Source organism: Procambarus clarkii, chromosome 82 (genome assembly GCF_040958095.1).
Source record: "Procambarus clarkii isolate CNS0578487 chromosome 82, FALCON_Pclarkii_2.0, whole genome shotgun sequence".
NCBI lineage: Eukaryota > Metazoa > Arthropoda > Malacostraca > Decapoda > Cambaridae > Procambarus > Procambarus clarkii.
The window spans coordinates 11,758,645-11,776,797 of record NC_091231.1 but is presented as its reverse complement, the minus strand read 5'-3'; the positions used below and the strand labels follow the sequence as shown (position 1 = coordinate 11,776,797).

Here is an 18,153-nt window from a genome sequence, read left to right as displayed (position 1 = left end):
TATTATTAAAAAAACAAAAGGGGCCTAGGTTTATATGTTATTAAAAACGTGATCTGGTTCCTGCGAGGAAACGTTTGTCGAGCTCTTTGTACTTCAGGTCAGCGATCTGGCCACATTCCCGCGGCTTTTGTTACTTCTTAAGGATACTACATCGTATTAAAAAAGGTGTATGATCATTTGTAAAGAAGAGGTTTGAGTCGTTCCAAAACACAATCAGTTTCGTAAACCTTCGTTCGTGTGTGCACACAAAGATCATTATTTACGACGTGGAACTATACACACACACACACACACACACGCACACACACACACACACACACACACACACACACACACACACACACACACACACACACACACACACAGTATGCGTGGAGCATGCAGCCCCAGCATGGAGTCCATATCTAGTCAAGGATAAGACTAAACTGGAAAAGGTTCAAAGGTTTGCCACCAGACTAGTACCCGAGCTGAGAGGTATGAGCTACGAGGAGAGACTACGGGAATTAAACCTCACTTCGCTGGAAGACAGAAGAGTTAGGGGGGACATGATCACCACATTCAAGATTCTGAAGGGGATTGATAGGGTAGATAAAGACAGTCTATTTAACACAAGGGGAACACGCACAAGGGGACACAGGTGGAAACTGAGTGCCCAAATGAGCCACAGAGATATTAGAAAGAACTTTTTTAGTGTCAGAGTGGTTGACAAATGGAATGCATTAGGAAGTGATGTGGTGGAGGCTGACTCCATACACAGTTTCAAGGGTAGATATGACAGAGCCCGATAGGCTCATGAATCTGTACACCTGTTGATTGACGGTTGAGAGGCGGGACCAAAGAGCCAGAGCTCAACCCCCGCAAACACAACTAGGTGAGTACACACACACACACACACACACACACATATAGGGGCCGAGACGCTCATGAATTTGTACTCGAGTAGATTGACGGTTGAGAGCCGGGACCAAAGTGCCAAAGCTCAACTCTTCGCAAGCACAACTGGGTGAATACACACACACACACACACACACACACACACACACACACACACACACACACACACACACACACACACACACACACACATCACATCTAACTCCTGAGGCAATAAGTAAGTGAGGAATTGAACAATAAATCGGATATCGATAGCAGCGTACTCTTCGCGAGCAAAAGTTAGAACGTCATTCAGAAACCTTAGGAAGCATTCAGAGCGCTTTACACTACCTACGTGAAACTAATCTTAGGGTATGCAGCCCCAAAGGAACCCCGCACCTGAAGAAACACACTAGGAAACTGGAAAAGGTTCAAACATTTGCGACAAGACTAGTCCCGAAGTTTCATGGGATGGGATATGAAGAGCGACTGAAGGAACTGAACCTGACGACGTTTGAAAAAAAAAGAGAGAGCGGGTAGATATGATACAAAATACTTGACAGAGGGATTGACACAGTGGAAATATACGAAATGTTTACACACAATACCATCAGAAGAAGGGGGGGACATTGGTGGAAACTCCATGTCTTCCTCCAAGCTGAAAACCTAGATGAGTCAAAGAGATGTTAGAGAGTTTTCTTTTATCGTGAGAGGCACAGTAAACTCTCTCTCTGAGTAAACTTTATGAGAGGCAGCCCACCCCACCACTAAACACCGTGAGAGGCAGCCCACCCCACCACTAAACACTGTGAGAGGCAGCCCACCCCACCACTAAACACTGTGAGAGGCAGCCCACCCCACCACTAAACACCATGAGAGGCAGCCCACCCCACCACTAAACACCGTGAGAGGCAGCCCACCCCACCACTAAACACTGTGAGAGGCAGCCCACCCCACCACTAAACACCATGAGAGGCAGCCCACCCCACCACTAAACACTGTGAGAGGCAGCCCACCCCACCACTAAACACCGTGAGAGGCAGCCCACCCCACCACTAAACACTGTGAGAGGCAGCCCACCCCACCACTAAACACCATGAGAGGCAGCCCACCCCACCACTAAACACCATGAGAGGCAGCCCACCCCACCACTAAACACCGTGAGAGGCAGCCCACCCCACCACTAAACACTGTGAGAGGCAGCCCACCCCACCACTAAACACCATGAGAGGCAGCCCACCCCACCACTAAACACCATGAGAGGCAGCCCACCCCACCACTAAACACCATGAGAGGCAGCCCACCCCACCACTAAACACTGTGAGAGGCAGCCCACCCCACCACTAAACACCGTGAGAGGCAGCCCACCCCACCACTAAACACTGTGAGAGGCAGCCCACCCCACCACTAAACACCATGAGAGGCAGCCCACCCCACCACTAAACACTGTGAGAGGCAGCCCACCCCACCACTAAACACCGTGAGAGGCAGCCCACCCCACCACTAAACACTGTGAGAGGCAGCCCACCCCACCACTAAACACCATGAGAGGCAGCCCACCCCACCACTAAACACCATGAGAGGCAGCCCACCCCACCACTAAACACCGTGAGAGGCAGCCCACCCCACCACTAAACACTGTGAGAGGCAGCCCACCCCACCACTAAACACCATGAGAGGCAGCCCACCCCACCACTAAACACCATGAGAGGCAGCCCACCCCACCACTAAACACCATGAGAGGCAGCCCACCCCACCACTAAACACCATGAGAGGCAGCCCACCCCACCACTAAACACTGTGAGAGGCAGCCCACCCCACCACTAAACACCGTGAGAGGCAGCCCACCCCACCACTAAACACTGTGAGAGGCAGCCCACCCCACCACTAAACACCATGAGAGGCAGCCCACCCCACCACTAAACACCATGAGAGGCAGCCCACCCCACCACTAAACACCATGAGAGGCAGCCCACCCCACCACTAAACACTGTGAGAGGCAGCCCACCCCACCACTAAACACTGTGAGAGGCAGCCCACCCCACCACTAAACACCGTGAGAGGCAGCCTACCCCACCACTAAACACCGTGAGAGGCAGCCCACCCCACCACTAAACACCATGAGAGGCAGCCCACCCCACCACTAAACACCATGAGAGGCAGCCCACCCCACCACTAAACACCATGAGAGGCAGCCCACCCCACCACTAAACACCATGAGAGGCAGCCCACCCCACCACTAAACACCGTGAGAGGCAGCCCACCCCACCACTAAACACCATGAGAGGCAGCCCACCCCACCACTAAACACCATGAGAGGCAGCCCACCCCACCACTAAACACCATGAGAGGCAGCCCACCCCACCACTAAACACCATGAGAGGCAGCCCACCCCACCACTAAACACCATGAGAGGCAGCCCACCCCACCACTAAACACTGTGAGAGGCAGCCCACCCCACCACTAAACACCATGAGAGGCAGCCCACCCCACCACTAAACACCATGAGAGGCAGCCCACCCCACCACTAAACACTGTGAGAGGCAGCCCACCCCACCACTAAACACTGTGAGAGGCAGCCCACCCCACCACTAAACACCATGAGAGGCAGCCCACCCCACCACTAAACACCATGAGAGGCAGCCCACCCCACCACTAAACACTGTGAGAGGCAGCCCACCACCACCACTAAACACTGTGAGAGGCAGCCCACCCCACCACTAAACACTGTGAGAGGCAGCCCACCCCACCACTAAACACTGTGAGAGGCAGCCCACCCCACCACTAAACACTGTGAGAGGCAGCCCACCCCACCACTAAACACCATGAGAGGCAGCCCACCCCACCACTAAACACCATGAGAGGCAGCCCACCCCACCACTAAACACCATGAGAGGCAGCCCACCCCACCACTAAACACTGTGAGAGGCAGCCCACCCCACCACTAAACACCATGAGAGGCAGCCCACCCCACCACTAAACACTGTGAGAGGCAGCCCACCCCACCACTAAACACTGTGAGAGGCAGCCCACCCCACCACTAAACACCATGAGAGGCAGCCCACCCCACCACTAAACACCATGAGAGGCAGCCCACCCCACCACTAAACACTGTGAGAGGCAGCCCACCCCACCACTAAACACTGTGAGAGGCAGCCCACCCCACCACTAAACACCATGAGAGGCAGCCCACCCCACCACTAAACACCATGAGAGGCAGCCCACCCCACCACTAAACACTGTGAGAGGCAGCCCACCACCACCACCACTCTACATACAATACGAGAGGCAGTCCATCGCACTCTGCCCCTATTTTTACTACAGAAATAACAGAGGGAAATATATAAATTCATTTCGTTCACAAATCTGTTGGAAAGGCAATTGCGCCTTTTAGCTGTGGTCTCCCAAGTGACTCATTGATCGAAGTGGCAGCAGTCTTTTTCCCTGGATCATAAATTGAAAAACAAAAAGATATGTATGTTTCCAATATATAATCTTTTCCCTCCTCCCTTTCTTCCTCCCTACTCCCCTGCCCCCACGGTAGGGGAGATTCACACACGCGCGTGCACGCACACGCACACACACATACACATGCCAAAAAATAGACGGAATTTTGAACAAGTGGACTTTGTCCCCTGTGTATGATAGATAGAATATGGGCTTCGTTTTGCAAGATGGACGTATGGGGGTTTTATATATATATATATATATATATATATATATATATATATATATATATATATATATATATATATATATATATATATATATATATATATGGGGGGAGGGTTGGGGTAAGGTACAAAGATAATATTTTATCATATTTTTGTGTGAATTTTTTGTACTTTGTGTCAAGTCTTCAATTATTCTTTATATAAAGTTGTTTAATTATTTGCTTTCTTGTGATCTCTGATCTCTTTATTCCTCTTATTTGTTTACGTATGAGGACATAGAAGTGGACGTGTCTCTCTCTCTCTCTCTCTCTCTCTCTCTCTCTCTCTCTCTCTCTCTCTCTCTCTCTCTCTCTCTCTCTCTCTCTCTCTCTCTCTCTCTCTCTCTCTCTCTGTGAGAACATACCATAAATAACACTGAACACTCCAGTCTGTTCTCTCGGTTCGCCGCTCTGTAAAAAAAATATACAATAGTTTTGCCTCACCACAAACGTATGAACCCAACCAACCCACCTAACCTATCGAGGCCGATTCATAACGAAACGTCAATATTACGGTGCTTTAATTTTTAGTAATACATCACATTTCTTAACGGATTAGTCGATTCCGTACAAAATACGACGCAGGAAGCGAGCGAAGGGTCATTCATCATTCATCGCTATTCATATGGTTGAATATAACATCATACCGTCACGCAGTCATTCACATGCGAATGACTGCGTGACGGTATGATGTTATACGTTCTAGAGCACAACGTTCACAACGTTCTAGAGTATAATTCGTCGTCACATGGAGTGAATGGCATTGATGCTGCCCGCATGCCACAATAGCCAGGTTGATCAAGGAGTGAGGGGGGGGGGTGTGAGAGCTTTTAGAACACCCCTGTTAAGACGAACTTCTCTAACCACCAACGAGGCTTCAGTAGCTAATAAAGCTAGCTAACGAGACTATTATCCTTGAGAGTGTGTAAGGATTCTGGGGGATATATGTAAGGTTGCTTAAAAATATGTTTTTATGAGATTTTTATACTAAGGATCGATACCAAATGATGGACTCAGGTAGACAGTTTCTTCCTCTGCATGAACTTGAATTCGCACTTGAGCATTAAGAAACCACTCAAGTCAATTGAGCATTGAGAAACCACTGAAGACACTTGAGCATTAAGAAACCACTCAAGTCAATTGAGCATTGAGAAACCACTGAAGACACTTGAGCATTAAGAAACCACTCATGTCAATTGAGCATTGAGAAACCACTCAAGACACTTGAGCATTGAGAAACTACTCAAGACACTTGAGCATTGAGAAACCACTCAAGACACTTGAGCATTAAGAAGCCACTCAAGACACTTGAGCATTGAGAAACCACTCAAGTCACTTCAGCATTGACAAACCACCTAAGACACTTCACCGGTTTGAAATCGCCCAGATTCTTAAACAATATTAAACCGAACCAGAAGACTTGTGCCTTTCCGTCTTGGCAATGTTAAGACCCCCGAGTACATCTGGACTCCATATGAAGAAGGCCCTGTTCTTCTACCCTAAAGACAAAAATACATCTCAGCTCTATTCCGGTTAGACCATTGTCTCAATTTTTCGGCAAGATCATTGTCTCGATTGTCTGTGGTTATCTTGAGGTTATCTTGAGATGATTTCGGGGCTTTAGTGTCCCCGCGGCCCGGTTCTCGACCAGACCTCCACCCCCAGGAAGCAGCCCGTGACAGCTGACTAACACCCAGGTACCTATTTTACTGCTAGGTAACAGGGGCATAGGGTGAAAGAAACTCTGCCCATTGTTTCTCGCCGGCGCCTAGGATCGAACCCAGGACCACAGGATCACAAATCCAGCGTGCTGTCCGCTCGGCCGACCGGCTCCTGGGATGCTCAAGAAATTCTGCAGATCGCTTCCCTGTTTCCTAAAGCATAGTACGACTGCTGGACGTGGTTGTACCATCAGTCTGAACAACTCTGGGAGGAATGTGATCAAATCTTCAAGACGATGATTCAACAAAGCCCCTTTTCTGTTGGCTAAAACTGTACATGGTGTCTTAGATTGTCATCTTAGGTATCGCCTTAGCTTGTTTTGTACGGTAGGAACTTGTAGGGTGTTCGCTAACATTTATAAATTCGTTGTCGTACTGTTAAACGACCCCAATTATCTCCCACCCCTCCCCACGGCTCCCAGACGACCCCCAAGACAGTTGTAGTCGTCATTCGCAGAAACCACGAACTCCCTAAAAATATCTAGCACAAAGGAAGGGCAAGGATATTGAGACAGATATATAAACACTCAGACGAAGCCTGGGAGATATATAAGAGGGAGAGAAATTTTTAATTATCGCGATGCTCTCTCTCTCTCTCTCTCTCTCTCTCTCTCTCTCTCTCTCTCTCTCTCTCTCTCTCTCTCGCCCCCACTACCAATCGCAATTATTAACTGCCTACAAATAATGCATTTAGTTGTGCGCACTGGGAAATTAGACTTTTATTTTTTTTTTTTTTAGAAGATTGCTTGCGTTTTTATACTAACAAATTATTATGTAGAGAGTGGCGCCCGACCGACACTTGATGCCCGTTATTTTCTGCGATTCTCCATGTGACGCATGGGAAATAGAACCGAAGGAATAGAGAGAACCGAAGGAATAGAGAGAACCGAAGGTATAGAGAGAACCGAAGGTATAGAGAGAACCGAAGGTATAGAGAGAACCCAAGAGAGAGAGAGAGAGAGAATATAAACACTAATATCATTGCTCTAACCCTTTCAACCACAGATACGGATAAGCGAGGTTCCCTCAACCCACAATAGAACCCTGCACAGGATGCATCCTACAACAGTTGACTATCTCCCGGACATCAAAATATCAGGAAATAAACCCAGACGTAGCAGCCAAAAATATACGCATGCTTGCAAAAAAAAAAATGATAACAGATCCAAGGACGAGGCTGTGTCCACGACACATAAAGTTAGCAGAGGCGGCGGTTCGGAATACCACAGATTATAACCTTTCACCAACACCTGTCACGGGGACTCTATAGCCTCTCCTCAGTGCATCTCAGTATTGCGCTGCCTGGGATTGACGATTAAGTGAATTGCGTAGTGACGTATACGCTTCAGGCTAGACAAAACCACTTCAAACTTGACGTCAGAACGGGCTAGTACCCCAAGCGGATGTCATCTCCAGGCCCAGAAACAGAGTAACAACCCCACACATGCGTAACAACCACGCACCTCTAACAACCTGCTCTAGTTTAACAACCACCTACGCCGTGTCCACAACCATTAGCGTAATTGTAACCCATGAATCATGTCCCGGACAAAATGATGTGCTGGAAGCAAAACACTTAATTTGACTGATCCGTTTTCATTGGCACTAGAGGGAGAAAATTGAAGTAGTTTGCATTTATCCCAGTAGATGGTGGAATATCCCAGTGGATGGTGGAATATCCCAGTAGATGGTGGAATATCCCAGTGGATGGTGGAATATCCCAGTGGATGGTGGAATATCCCAGTGGATGGTGGAATATCCCAGTGGATGGTGGAATATCCCAGTGGATGGTGGAATATCCCAGTGGATGGTGGAATATCCCAGTGGATGGTGGAATATCCCAGTGGATGGTGGAATATCCCAGTGGATGGTGGAATATCCCAGTGGATGGTGGAATATCCCAGTGGATGGTGGAATATCCCAGTGGATGGTGGAATACCCCAGTGGATGGTGGAATATCCCAGTGGATGGTGGAATATCCCAGTGGATGGTGGAATATCCCAGTGGATGGTGGAATATCCCAGTGGATGGTGGAATATCCCAGTGGATGGTGGAATATCCCAGTGGATGGTGGAATACCCCAGTGGATGGTGGAATATCCCAGTGGATGGTGGAATATCCCAGTGGATGGTGGAATATCCCAGTGGATGGTGGAATATCCCAGTGGATGGTGGAATATCCCAGTGGATGGTGGAATACCCCAGTGGATGGTGGAATATCCCAGTGGATGGTGGAATATCCCAGTGGATGGTGGAATATCCCAGTGGATGGTGGAATATCCCAGTGGATGGTGGAATATCCCAGTGGATGGTGGAATATCCCAGTGGATGGTGGAATATCCCAGTGGATGGTGGAATATTTCAATAGATGGCGGTATATACCAATAGATGGCGGTATATCCCAATAGATGGCGGTATATACCAATAGATGGCGGTATATCCCAATAGATGGCGGTATATACCAATAGATGGCGGTATATCCCAATAGATGGCGGTATATCCCAATAGATGGCGGTATATACCAATAGATGGCGGTATATCCCAATAGATGGCGGTATATACCAATAGATGGCGGTATATCCCAATAGATGGCGGTATATCCCAATAGATGGCGGTATATACCAATAGATGGCGGTATATACCAATAGATGGCGGTATATCCCAATAGATGGCGGTATATCCCAATAGATGGCGGTATATACCAATAGATGGCGGTATATCTCAATAGATGGCGGTATATCCCAATAGATGATGGTAATTCAGGTTATCTCGAGGTTATCTCGAGATGATTTCGAGGCTTTAGTGTCCCCGCGGCCCGGTCCTCGACCAGGCCTCCACCCCCAGGAAGCAGCCCGTGACAGCTGACTAACACCCAGGTACCTATTTTACTGCTAGGTAACAGGGGCATAGGGTGAAAGAAACATTGCCCATTGTTTCTCGCCGGCGCCTGGGATCGAACCCAGGACCACAGGATCACAAGTCCAGTGTGCTGTCCGCAGGTGGATACACTACGTTAACAGTTGTACACAGGTGTTTTTTATTGTGGCTACAGGTATTTTGCGGGTCTTAACGGCCTATTCTGCACAGCTAAATTCACCAAGTAGTACACTTAAGTATGTTTACATCTCTGTATTCCATTTTTCGCCGCTCGAGAAAGCGTTTTCATTTTACACCCTCTCGTATTTGACTTCCCCTCTACAGTCCCTCTTCCCCTCCTCTTCTATCTCCCTCCTTCCCCTCCTCTTATATCTCCCTCCTTCCCCTCCCTCCACCGGCCCCTCTAAGTGGTCTACCTGTATCTCTTGAAGGTATTTCCAACCGTCTCATTTCATGGTAAGCGGTGTCAGTCCGCACTCTGGCGGCTGTGGTCGATGTGTTTTGATAATTCCGGGGAGATGGAAGCTCCTAGCCACTTAGTGGCGTGAGCAGTGGGTATGGCTTGTGTGTGTGTGCGTGTGTGTGTGTGTGTGTGTGTGTGTGTGTGTGTGTGTGTGTGTGTGTGTGTGTGAGTGTGTGTGTGTGTGTGTGTCTTGGTTTTGTTGGTATTATTATTTTTTGTTGCTTATGTATGCAGGATCGAGGTGTTGTAAGTTCTTGGACCTTAGTCAGTAATTCATGTTCCTAAAATAATAAATTATTATTGTTCGTAAATAAGCAATCTGGAAAGAAATATTTGAAAATAAAAATCATATATATATATATATATATATATATATATATATATATATATATATATATATATATATATATATATATATATATATATATATATATTTTTAGAATCATTTACATATATAAACATTCGTGTCAATGGCTGTCTGGACGTGATATTGACTCAACTTCATGTGATCATCTGAGTAAAATACTTAATAAAAGCAGTAAATAAACTAATGCATCAACTTCAAAGATTGACACTGCGAAGGATGCGTCTTGAATACGTCATGAGACGTGTGTAGTGTGGATGTGGGGGGGGGGGAGGGAGTGGAGGGTGGGGGGGGGGGTGTGGGGGGGAGGGGGGGAGGTTGTGGGAGTGGGGGTGAGGTTGTAGTACTTACCTAGTTGTCCTTGCGGGGGGGGGGGGTTAGAGGAAGTTGAGCTTCGGCTCTTTGGGCCCGCCTCCCAATTATCAGTCACCTGGTGTACATGTTCCTGAGCCTATTGGGCTTCATCAGTTCTACATTTGCAACTGTGTATGGAGTCAGCCTCCACCACATCACGTCCTAATGTTAACTACTCTGACACTACAAGAAAATCTGATATCTCTTTAGCTCATTTGGGTGCTCAGTTCCCACCTGTGCCCCCCCCCCCCCTTGCTCGAGTGTCCTCTTGTGTTAATTGGTTCGTCTTTAACCCCTGTCAGTACCTCTGGAGATTTTGGAAGTGGTGATTATGTCTCCCCCCTAACTCTTCATTCCTCCAGGAAGTGAGGTTAAATTCCAGTAGCCTTTCTTCGTAGCTCGTGCCTCTCATCACCGGGACAAGCCTGGTGGTCTGACATATGTGGTCGTAGAGGGGGTAGGTACTCTCTCTCTCTCTCTCTCTCTCTCTCTCTCTCTCTCTCTCTCTCTCTCTCTCTCTCTCTCTCTCTCTCTCTCTCTCTCTCTCTCTCCCTCTCTCTCTCTCTCCCCTCTCCCTTGTTCTCCATAGATAAAGTGTTTTTTCTTTCAAAACTTCTTTCACTGTAATTTACTAAAGTCCCACAAAGTGTGTCACGGCACGTCGCAGGTCTGTGACGAGGTGGACAATAGCAACAAGGACGAGGGGAAAGGGAGGGGACAGAGAGCAGCGAAAGGGACAGAGCGAGAGGGGTAAGGAAGGAAGGGAGGGAACTAATTAGAGAGAGGGAGAGAACGAACCCCATCATCACGTGGGACAATTTCGTATTCCGTCAAAAATGCGATGTATTTGACAACATTAAATCATTGTAATATTGATGTTAGCTATACAACAGCCTCGATATGTTAGGTTATCACTTAGGTTATCAACTAGGTTATCACTAAGACATTACAGGGGCGCGGGATAGGCAAAACAGTTGTATTTCTTACGTTTCTGGTAAGACATAATTGTTGCATTTATTTTGTTCACGGAGAGAATGGGGTCAAATACTCAGCCCTTAAAACACACACACACACACACACACACACACACACACACACACACACACACACACACACACACACACACACACACACACACACACCAAATAAGGTGTGTGTGATGAAGGCTTTGTGGAACTCACCAAATAGGTGAGTACACACACACACACACACACACACACACACACACACACACACACACACACACACACACACACACACACACACACCAAATAAGGTGTGTGTGATGAAGGCTTTGTGGAACTCACCAAATAGGTGAGTACACACACACACACACACACACACACACACACACACACACACACACACACACACACACACACACACACACACACACACACATACACAGTTTGGTATTTTTACACACTACGCTCTCCCTTTCCACTAACACAAAAATACAACATCACAATCATACAAAAGATTCACACGAAAATAATGAACCAAAAATCTCTACACCCAAGACCCACTTGTGGGTTTTTACCTGATCATTTCCTGACATATTCCCGTAAGCCCTTCTGCCCCAACTTATTCAAGGACTTGTTGGCGGAGCAGGAATTACAATCCGGATGTTTTGTGGGTATAGAGGAAGACGAGCGAGAAATTATGAAGATGGTGATAGATGGAAATGTCTTTGAGGAAGAGAGAGAGACTGAGAGGTGAGATGGAGAGAAAGAGAGGAGGGAAGAGATGGTAAAGAAGAATAAATGAGAGGCAACAACCCGCCAAACACACACCGAAACTACGACGTTGGTACAACGTTCGAACAAGTTTTAACACCTCCTAACCAGTTATAACAACCAATATAGCAAGTTGTAACAACGTTCTAACACGTCATAAACACGTTAAGCCAAGATGTAACAACTTTATTACAAGTTGTAACAAGCGGAAAATAGAGACAGTTTCGGTTTGTGTTTCCAGGGAAGATGTGAAGAAGTGTAATAGAGAGAGAGAGATGATTTCACTAAATAACCAGTTATTTATTATCTAAACCAGTTAGGCATTAATATTGGAAAATCATTTACAGCAAGATCTTTATGCCAAGTGAAGTATTGCTAAGATTTAGCTGTTAACAAATCGTTTTGTTGCTAATGTAATCCTTAACACAAAGACGTAAGATGAGCTTTAAGTCCGTTGGGTACTTATCCCACTTATCCGCCTTCCTTTGAGTAAACATGACCTTTTGAATTAACCAGACTAGGCCTTTTAAATCTATAGCCAGTATTTTGTACAAAAAAGACTAAGACATCTTTGGCTATACCTAACCTTTTGGGCGCACAAAAGTAAGCCATTTTTGTCTTCATCTTTTGCATACACGAGATGAAGCCAGTTTTGCTATATCCAACCTTTTGTATAAAAAAAATAGAGTAAGCCATTTTTGTACATATCCAACCAACCTTTTGTATAAACAAAATCAAGCCAATATAATACATTTAACCACAACATCTTGAACAAACAGAACAAGGCCATTGTAGATTCTCTATGCACGACCCTTTGAATTCATCACACAAGACCAGATCTTTTATGGTTAAACTGGTTTCGTTTCACCTAACACAACTAGGCCATTTGGATCAGCTCATGAGCTGCTTTGTAAGTTAACAGAACCCTAAGTCATTGTGCAGCATGTATAACCGATCATCTTATTAATTACGAGGCCCGCGGTTCGCATCCCAGTTAACTGATGCATAAATCGATCACGGAAAATTATCGGAGAGAGAAATCGTCGCTGGGGCGGTGTGTCTGGTCGTCAGTGACACAGAAGAGTTCAGCCAAGATGTATTCTTTTGGTGTGTCTTGGGGGGATAAATGATGATGTTAAGATATCAAGCGAACGATATCGAGGATTAGTGAGTGTCGGAGGGTTATTGGAGCAGTTTGTGTGTTGCTTTGGATGGGGGTGAGTTACCTACTTCTCCTGTTCCTCTCCCCATTCTTCTCTTCCTGTTTCATCCTCTCATCCTCATTTCATCTTCCTTTCATTCTCCTTTCTTTCTCTTCGTGTAGATTAGGTACAACACCAATCTGTAGGAGTTGTAGCTGCAGCACTAGTAGTAGGCATCCATCAGTCTCAGGAGACTATGGAGTTGCGCTCTGGTTGTCGGTCTGGAGGGGACTCACCAGGGCGCAAAGCCAGGGTAGGTTGATATGGGGGAGAAGCTGTTACCCATGCAGCAGTACAAAGAGCAGTACAAACAAGCGTATATCACCATGACTGTTGCAACAGGCTGTACAGCTACGTTGTCACCCGCTAACTAAATTTATAAATAAAACAACGAAGACAGGAGATCTCACATAACTCTATATATACTGAAACATAGTTATGATGTTGACCAAACCACACACTCTAGACTAGAATGTGAAGGGACGACGACGTTTCGGTCCGTCCTGGACCATTCTCAAGTCGATTGTGAATGGTCCAGGACGGACTGAAACATCGTCATCCCTTCACCTTCTAGTGTGTGGTCTGGTCAACATATTTCAACCATGTTATTGTGACTCCTCGTCTGCACATAGTAACGATATTCAACACGTGGGGGAACAGACAGGTGGCACTAAATAGACCAGTAGTCTCTGGCACTGTGCAAAGTGCCGGAGAAAGTACTCAAGTTGGGAATAATGGAGTACTTGGAGGCTATAAACTATGCAACAGAAGGGCAACAAGTCTTTAAAGGAGAAAGTCATGCCTGACAAACGCGATCGAGTTCTGTGACAATGTTGCAATAATTCTATAAGAAATACCGATCTTGGTAGACTCTATGTTGTCAGATTCTCAAAGAAAAAATAAAGCATTATATACTTCTCATGAAATGCTGGTATACAGGATGGAAATACAAACTGGGATATCTGGAAAACTTCTGAAGGAAAACTACTGAAGGATGAGTACGTGAAGGATGAGTACCTGAAGGACATGAAACAGAGGACCATCATCAGAGATGAATTGAGCTGGAGGTTCAGTCCCAGGCAGTGAGCTCACCCGGGTCAGTGTTTGACGATGTTTAAACAATCGAGGACTGCAGAAAATTACAGGAAGACCTTGACCAACTCCAGGAGTGGGCGGACAGAGAGCTGTTAGAGTTCAACCGCAAGAAGTGTGAGGTAATGACGATGGGGAAAAGGGAGAAAAGTGGAAAAAAGAATAGGGAAGAAGAAAACAATATTCCCGGTGTGGATGTAAATCCAGCACTGCCACCAGAGCCACACATAAACAGGGTAAAATCAGCAGCATATGAGACGCTGATAAACACTGCCTGGCCAGTGTTGGGGGAGAGGTTGTAGGGCCAGTGGTGGGGTTGTAGAGAGGGAGAGTGACAAATATGGTGGACATTATTCACTAAGGTTGTTGTGGAGGTAGTCTTCCTCCTCCTCTTCTGCCTCTTCCTCTTCCTCTTCCTCCTCCTTCCCCGGAGGCTACAGAAGCACATTAGCAAATTGGTGACGCAGGTGCGACTGATCCCTTTCTTGTACAGGAGCAGCGGGCTGTCGACGTCGCCTTCTTCAGAGAGGAGTTTGTGTCCGCCGTCTTCCCTCATGTGTTGTGGGGTCCTCCCTCTCTCTCTCTCTCTCTCTCTCTCTCTCTCTCTCTCTCTCTCTCTCTCTCTCTCTCTCTCTCTCTCTCTCTCTCTCTCTCCTCTCTCCTCTCCTCTCTCTCTCTCTCTCTCTCTCTCTCTCTCTCTCTCTCTCTCTCTCTCTCTCTCTCTCTCTCTCTCTCTCTCCTCTCCCTCTCCCTCTCTCTCTCTCTCTCTCTCTCTCTCTCTCTCTCTCTCTCTCTCTCTCTCTCTCTCTCTCTCTCTCCCTCTCTCTCTCTCTCTGCTGGGTACTCGCCAAACCTACGCCTGAAATAATCCTGTGATCCCATGTCTATTAAGGTATCCTTCCCAGTGCATCTTTTCGGTGATTTCCACGTTCATTCTTCTATCTTCTTCCCTCCTATTCATCCAGGTCCTCCTCTCTTCCCCTCTCATTCTCGTTTTCATTAACTTCCTCTTTCTGTTCTCCTTCATCTGCCCCTCTTATGTAATGAAGCTGTTAAGGCTGGCTATCAATCCTTTGGCGGTAAGACATTGAAGAAGGAAATCTTGAGGAGGTCTCGCAACATACATGACGCGGGAGCCATGTTGCAAGGGGCTGCTAGGGGTCACTTGCATGCAAGGTGCACTGGGGCTGAGGAGTGACTTGGAGTGTTTGGGGACAGTCATAGGAAGTCTTTGTTCTAAGAATCTGTTGCTTAGCAGAATTTGTCTCGTGTTTGATGCCTTTCCTAACCTGATCTAACCTAACCTAACCTAACCTAACCTAACCTAACCTAACCTACCTAACCTAACCTAACCTAATCTAACCTAAACTAACCTAACCTAATCGAACCTAACTTAACCTAACCTAATCTAACCTAACCTAACCTAATCTTCCTAACCTAACCTAACCTAACCTAACCTAATCGAACCTAGCCTAACCTAACCAGAAATTACCGAATCCAAAGTAGGCTAATTTTTATCTAACATACCTTACCCCAATCTTACCTAGTCGACCATGACCAAAAATTATTGAATCCAGCCTAACATAGCTTAGCCTATCCTAACCTAAGCTTACCTAATTACCTAAAAGAACGTAACCTAATCTAACTCAACCTAACCTGACCTGACCTAACGTAACCTGACCTGATCTAGCTTTAACCTAAGGCAGCATGACCAAACAACATGTACAGTTTTAAAAATACTGAAGAGAAGATATGAACTAAATGTCGTAATGTAATGTGATTGATTCCTTTTGCACTTGTGATAAGAAAAACGCACCACGGAGATGGTATAAGGGGAGGGCTATAAAGGGTTCATAACAGCCACTAAACCAAACTAGGCTGTTTGGTTAAGGAAAACTTTTGGAATTCTAAATATGAAGAATAGCACATTTGAGAAGTGCTAATCTAATCAAAGTTGAAGTGTTTGAACTGTATAATATTTTTATCTGGTTAAGCTGTTCCAAATGCTTACTGTATCTTACTGTATTATATCGCCTGGTAAAAAGCGGTTTCGTATGTTTAAATCGCGTTTTAAGATGTATATTAAGATGTATTTTCTCTTTAGAGTAAAACCTATTTCCTGTAATTCCAAGACTACCAAATTGTGGTTCGCACAAAGGGTGCAAAATCAAAATACTTTTCAAAATTAACTTTGTCGTGTTCTTTGAGGAATTCAAACACTTGTATAAGATCACATCGTGTTCTTCGAACCCATAATTTATTTATTTATTTTTTTTATATGGAGTTTTCGAATTATTTATTTCCGGGTATTGGAAATATTTTCGTTGCACGAGGCTTCACTCTTTACCATATACCATCTTTTTGTTCAGATGCCGTGGCTAAAACTACGCAATTCTCAAGAAAACAGGAAACATCAGTGAATTGAACAATTTGGATGATCTTTGATTTCGATTTGAAAAAGCTACCGATTAGACCCATAATAATGTTATGGGTCTAATTATTTAATGATTACAACTTATTATTACATAATAAGTTGTAATGTTTACACTTTCAGCTCCTGAGTATCTATCTGAGTATTTATATATCTGAGTTGACTATCTGCAGAGCCTAGACAGTTGGTCCGCTGAGTTAATGGAGGTTAAATTAACTGTTGTGTCTTCCCTTGTGTCACTTTAATATTTGATTGACGGTTGAGAGACGGGACCAAAGAGCCAGAGCTCAACCCTCGCAAGCACAACTAGGAAAATACACACAATAAAAATGAGCAGGTTTCCGGTTTTGACGGAAAAACAAATGGGCAGAGTCTCTTTCACCCTGATGCCCTTGTTACCCAGCAGTAAATAGGTACCTGGGAGTTAGACAGCTGTTACGGGCTGCTTCCTGGGTGTGTGTGGGGGGGAGAAAGCAAAATAGTAGTAACAGTTGATTGATTGACAGATGAGAGGCGGGCCGAAAGAGTAGAGCTCAACCCTCGCAAGCACAACTTGGTGAACACACACACACTGAAGGAAAGGTGACACATAGGACATGATAACGACATATAAGATTGTAAGGGAAATTGACAAAGTAGAGAAAGCAGCATTGTTCAACGCTAGGAACAGCAGAACGAGGGGTCATAGATGGAAACTAGAAAGGCAAACGAGTCACAGAGACGTCAGGAAGAACTTCAGTGATAAAGCTGTCAATAAGTGGAACAGGCTAGACATAGAAGTCATTGAAGCAAATTCGATTTAAAGATTTAAATGTAAATATGATAAAAATCGTGAGCAATTAATCATTGATCTAAGAGCGTTCGGAAGGCGGGGCCAGGAGCCCAGCTCGACCCCTGCCAGCACGTGTAGGTGAGTATAGTGCCCACTCCTCACCTTTGACCAGTCCGCTTGGTGGGTCTCCGGCTGAATATTCAGTGAATAAAGTGGTATCCAGATGTGATGAGTTATGTGTAGCGCCTTGCTCACAGCCTCAACCTGCTGCCATATATTTGAAGTAATGGTGTGTGTGATACCCCTGTGTGTCCTGGCTCTCTCTCTCTCTCTCTCTCTCTCTCTCTCTCTCTCTCTCTCTCTCTCTCTCTCTCTCTCTCTCTCTCTCTCTCTCTCTCTCTCTCTCTCTCTTCTCTCTCTCTCTCTCTTCTCTCTCTCTCTCTCTCTCTCTCTCTCTCTCTCTCTCTCTCTCTCTCTCTCTCTCTCTCTCTCTCTCTCTCTCTCTCTCTCCTCTCTCTCTCTCTCTCTCTCTCTTCTCTCTCTCTCTCTCTCTCTCT

General features: G+C 45.8%; 1 protein-coding gene across 1 annotated transcript in view; it reads right to left on the bottom strand.

Moving 5' to 3' along the window:
• LOC123753399 (uncharacterized) overlaps positions 1-18,153 on the bottom strand; it is a 242,855-nt gene that overhangs the window by 167,029 nt on the left and 57,673 nt on the right. The window lies entirely within an intron of this gene.